Here is a 5241-nt window from a genome sequence, read left to right on the forward strand (position 1 = left end):
AAATGGCATATAAATATAACATTGTAAACCAGGGAATTAGATTAAGTAATGGGGATGTATGAGTTTTAACAACTAAATAACATTAATAATGTCTGTATTACCATAGAATACAAGGTACAGAAGACAAAAGATGATATTCTAGACAGTAAGAATTTGTTAATTACTTAGGGTATTACTGGAAAGGAAAGAAAGCTACATGCTGTTTATGATTGACCAACACCTTTATGATAATAGTAATATACTATTAGCCTGTAAATGTAGCTTACTGTAAAGACCAACATATGTAATACTAAGGCAGGAAGACTATGACATGGATTAGAGGAAAGACTGAGAGGTTTTGGAGGTGTTGATGAATAATACATACAGTTTGGAAAATAACTGGACACAAAATAGGGGATGTGCTGAGAGCAACATGGAATCATTTTGTGAAAATATGCCTCCTCCATTTCTGGTGGGACTGCAAATTTTATATAGTTACTATGGAAATCAATATGACTGTTTCTCAAATTTGGAAAACATTCTACTTCAAGATCTAGTCATGTCACTCTTGGGAATATATCCAAAGATGCTTCATTCATTCACAAGTTGTTCAGCCATGTTCATTCCAGCTTTCTTTATAACAGCCAGAAACTGGAAACAACCTTGATGTCCCTAACAGAAGAATGGATAAAGAAAATGTGGTACATTTATACAACGCAATATTAATCAGCTGTTAAAAATGACATCATGAAATTTGCAGCCAAATGGATGTAACCAACAAAATCATCCTGAATGAAACAATCCAGAACTGGAAAGACAAATTTGATTTGTATTCTTTCATGACTAGATATTTGATACTATTAGTCATTAACTAAAAGATAATTGAGCCATAATCTGAAGACCCAGAGAGTTTAGGTAAAGAGAAGGTATCCAGGAAGTACAGATGAATCTTCCTGGAAATGGGAAATAGAATAAAGTTTATAGGTACACAGGTGGGAAAAGAAATAAGAATCAGAGGGTAGAATGGAACAAGAGAGTGTGGGGCATGTATGGCTTGGTTTGGGGAACCTTCGGGGGTATGGAAACCTAGTGCAGTGGGAACTTCCTGGAATCTGTGAAGGTAATCCTAAAGAGGACTTCTAGCAAAGAGGGATATGGAGTCTCTACTGGCCATCTCTTGTAGCCAGGCAAGGTTTCCAGTGGTGGGACAGGGCTGCATTTAATTGTGTTGTTGGCTAAAGGAGCACCATGGGAGTCCACAAAAAAAAAAAAAAACAGACTTTTGCTACAACAAAAGTTGCTGTCTGCAAACTGACAGCCAGGAGGGGGCCCATCTCCAAGGACAGTACCCACACAGCTCATTGAATATTGGAGAAGCCAAGCTGGGGTCAACACTGAGACATCACCCCTATATTCTAGTCTTTATGATGTGAGGAGGCACTAGGCAGGATGCCAAAAAAGAAATGGGGACACCAATCCAGTCACACAATCATTGGCCTACAATCTGTCCTGCCTGAAAAAATATTTTGATTTGATTCAAGACACTCTATGAGAAAGAATACATACTCAGCACTGCTTGGGTAGCCATGAACCAGAAACTATATAGCCCAGAAACCTCTCAGGAACAGATACAGAGACACACAACCAGACATTACACACAGAGAGTCTAAATGAGATTTCCACCAAATTCTTCCCCTCAGAACTCATTGTATCCTGTGAAAGAGAATACAGAAAGACTGTAAGAGTCAGAGGGCCTGAAGGACAGCGGGAAACAAGGTTCTCTGTAACAATAAAGCAAGGCACATATGTGCTCATAGAAACAGAAGCTGCAAGCCCTGGGCTTGCACAAGTCCGCACCAGGTCCTCTGTGTATATATTATTGCTTACTATTTTTATGGGACTTCCTGACTGTGAAGCTGAGTGGATCTCTGATTCTTGTACCATTCTGTGGACTTCTTCTCTCCTGTTGGGTTGCAGTGTTCAACTTTATGTGATGGTTTTACCTTACTGTATTTTACATTGTCCTAATTAGTTGCTGTCTCTGGGAAGCCTGTTCTTATCTGGCAAGAGATGGAGAAGAAAATGGACAGTGCCTGGTAAGAGAGGAGGGAGAGGGACCTGTAAGGAGAATATATTGCATGTGAACATAATCTATTTTATTTTTTTTTTATTTTTTTGAGGGTTGAAGGACTGGTTCTTTATTTCAAAATGTCACGTGTTGATATTCAGTATCAAAACAGTTGCACTATGGGGTTCTCTCTGGACAGGAGTACAAACAAGCCAGTAAGCTGCAGCATGTCCACCTAGAACAGGCCTTGAAGAGACTGCCTGAACACGGTGACTGGGCGGGGACACTCGAAAGATCGACACACTGCCAGCCCACAGACCGCAAAGGATTCTCACAGCCAATGGGTTGACCAAGATAACCCAAGTCCCCAAAAGCAAAATTTCAAAATAATATAAAATTTAATTTTTTTTTTTTTTTTAGATAAGCTAATCAAGATTCCTCCAGCACTGGCTGATACGAAACACAATGAGATGGCACTTTTAAGAGACAGCAGCTTCGGGAAAGGCAATGAGATTACGTCCACACGGCTAAATCAGTGGCACGAACATAATCTTCCTTTTCTTTTTTTTTTAATTTATTTATTTATTAAGGATTTCTGCCTCCTCCCCGCCACCGCCTCCCATTTCCCTCCCCCTCCCCCATCAAGTCACCCTAGAGAAGCTAAATAATCTTCCTTTTCTTTCTCCCTCGGGGCAGGTGAACACTAAGGGGCAGCATGATTCCTGTGAGCAGTTAGGAAGGGGCGGAGGGGAGACCAGTGGGGCTGGGGCTGGGGCTGGGGCCGCGCAGTAGCATGCTTGCCTGGCATGCACAAGGCCTGGGGGTGAGGCATCGCAGACGCCTCACCGGCTCATTTGGTCACGACTGATGGAAAAAGTAAAACATAAAAAAACAAGGTTAAGTTGTTCAAAGATATCAAAGATGGAACCTTCACAGCCCGGAAGAGTTTTTTGTTTCTGGCTAACTTCCTAGAATTCCTTGTTGTTTGGCTAGGACTTGGTGCAGAGAACTGAGGTGTCCCACAGTGGAGCCTGCTGGGCTCTGCTGGCTGTCCTGTGTTCCTCCTTTATGGAGAGAGCAGTATCCATTAGGCCGGCATGTCACCTTCCAACAGTGACAAGGAACTGGGCTGCTGCTCCAAGCTGTGGAAGCGCTTGGAATGTTACAATGGTCACTAAGACAAAAGGAATCACAATGTGCAGATCCCAAGTGCACTGAAGACAAATGCATTGTGCTCACACTCCCTTAAATATTGTTCCCAAAGGTGCTCAGCCCCTCCAGCTGAGAACTCTGACACAGTTTTATGAAAAAGACGTGAAGGGTAGAGGGGTGGCAGGAGGGAAAGCAGCATTCAGTTAAAAAGATCAGCCCTCTGTTTCAAGGTCAGTTTCGGGCAGGCTGGCCTCAGGCGGAGTCAGGGTCAGAGGGAGGAGAGGTGGCAGGGCGGGGACTAGGGGGTGCTCTACATCTCGTTCAGGTCCAGCAGGATCTGGTCCAGCATCCTTTGTGTACAGAGGTGTTCCTCTTTGATGCACTTCAGCTTATCTTCCAAGTCATCAATGGTCTTTTCCAGTTTGGCTACCGATCTTTCAGCAAACTCGGCACGGGTCTCTGCCTCCTTGAGTTTGTCAGTAAGAATCTTTATCTCCTCTTCATACTTGTCTTTTTTCTGAGAGTACTTTTCCTCAGCAGCACTCAGACACTTCAGGTTCTGGTCCATCAGTGTGATCTGCTCATCCCTGTCTCCTTCAATAATCACCAACTTACGAGCCACCTCTTCATACTTCCTGTCTGCCTCTTCGGCAATGTGCTTTGCTTCCTTTAGCTGGATCTCCTGAAGTTCCATCTTCTCTTCATCTTTTAGAGCTCGGTTTTCAATCACCTTCATACCTCTCTCGCTCTCATCAGCAGCCTTTTCTGCTTCCTCTAGCTTCTGCAGAGCAGTGGCAAGGCGCTCCTGAGCACGGTCCAGCTCCTTTCAACCAGCTAGATCCTACGGTTCAAGGAGGCCACCTTGGCTTCAGCCAGCTCCCGGGCTGCCTTTCTCCCTCCACTTCCCGCTGGAGGTGCTCGGCCCTCTCCACCGCATCATCTGCCTGCTGCTGCAGAACCTGGATCTTGAGCTTCACCGCATCGATGGTGGTGATCCCGGCCATGGTGCCCACCCAGCTGTTTCTGGAATTCGGGGTCCTACCTCCTCTGCTCGGCGTTGTAGCCTCTCCACACCCTACAACATAATCTATTTTAGTAAAAGAAAAAAAAATAAAAAGATATGACAAACCTATTGTATGAAGACATAACTAAATGCCTTTTTAAACTGCTAGAATTAAAAGGATTCCTCTCAATTATCAGGAAGAACTCAATGATATACTGACAATGATATACACCAGCAAGCAAGCGAACAAACACACACACAAACAAACAAACAAACACCCATTATAGCCCAGAAGAATGCATAGTCAAGTGTTTAGGAATGTTTAGATATCTTGTTAGATACATACCTAACATCTATTTATGTGAGTTTAACTGTCCATGTGTAGAACGACCCTTTGTGGATTTCAAACATTACGAAAGGTAAAGTACTTATATAATAACCTAGTACCTGGCACAGAAACTTACCTACGTTCTATAGCTGTGAAGAACTATCTCCCTTGGAGTTGACCTAGCAGGATGTCTATTCACAGTTTTAAGTGTTAGCTTTACTGATTCTGAACCTCTGGTAATAGAAAACATGGTAGTAGAAAGATGTTAAGAAGGTAGCTATTCCCCTCAGGATAACAGCAAACAGAAAGGAGAAGGGCCCAGTGAACAGGTTAAACCTTCAAAGTCATGCTAACATTGATCTAAAGCCCCAGTTAGGTTCTATATGTTGAAATCTCTAAAATCATCCAGTCTAATACCACTTGCTAGAGATCAAGTATTTATATGCTAACTGTAGCAGTGATCAATAATTTAGCCATATTTACCCAGGTAAAACTGGTATTCTCTCTGAGAAAATTGTGTCTTTCCCCTAGGGAATATTGGTAATACCAGGAGATTTTATATTCTCTTTTTATCCAAGTGCAGTAATGAAGGCTTGAAGGATGTGATTGTATTCCACTGGATAGAGGCCAATGTTTCTTCTGAACAATTAACACAATACACAGGGCCACATTCACAGCAAATTAGCTGTCTTTAAATTTTGTAAATTCCGC

The 5241-nt window shown here is 42.7% G+C and overlaps 1 pseudogene; it reads right to left on the reverse strand.

The window, feature by feature from the left end:
* Positions 1-2799: 2799 nt before the first annotated feature.
* On the reverse strand, positions 2800-4218 carry LOC142856465 (uncharacterized; annotated as a pseudogene).
* Between the last annotated feature and the right edge of the window lie 1023 nt (positions 4219-5241).

Source organism: Microtus pennsylvanicus, chromosome 8 (assembly GCF_037038515.1).
Source record: "Microtus pennsylvanicus isolate mMicPen1 chromosome 8, mMicPen1.hap1, whole genome shotgun sequence".
In the NCBI taxonomy this organism is placed as follows: domain Eukaryota; kingdom Metazoa; phylum Chordata; class Mammalia; order Rodentia; family Cricetidae; genus Microtus; species Microtus pennsylvanicus.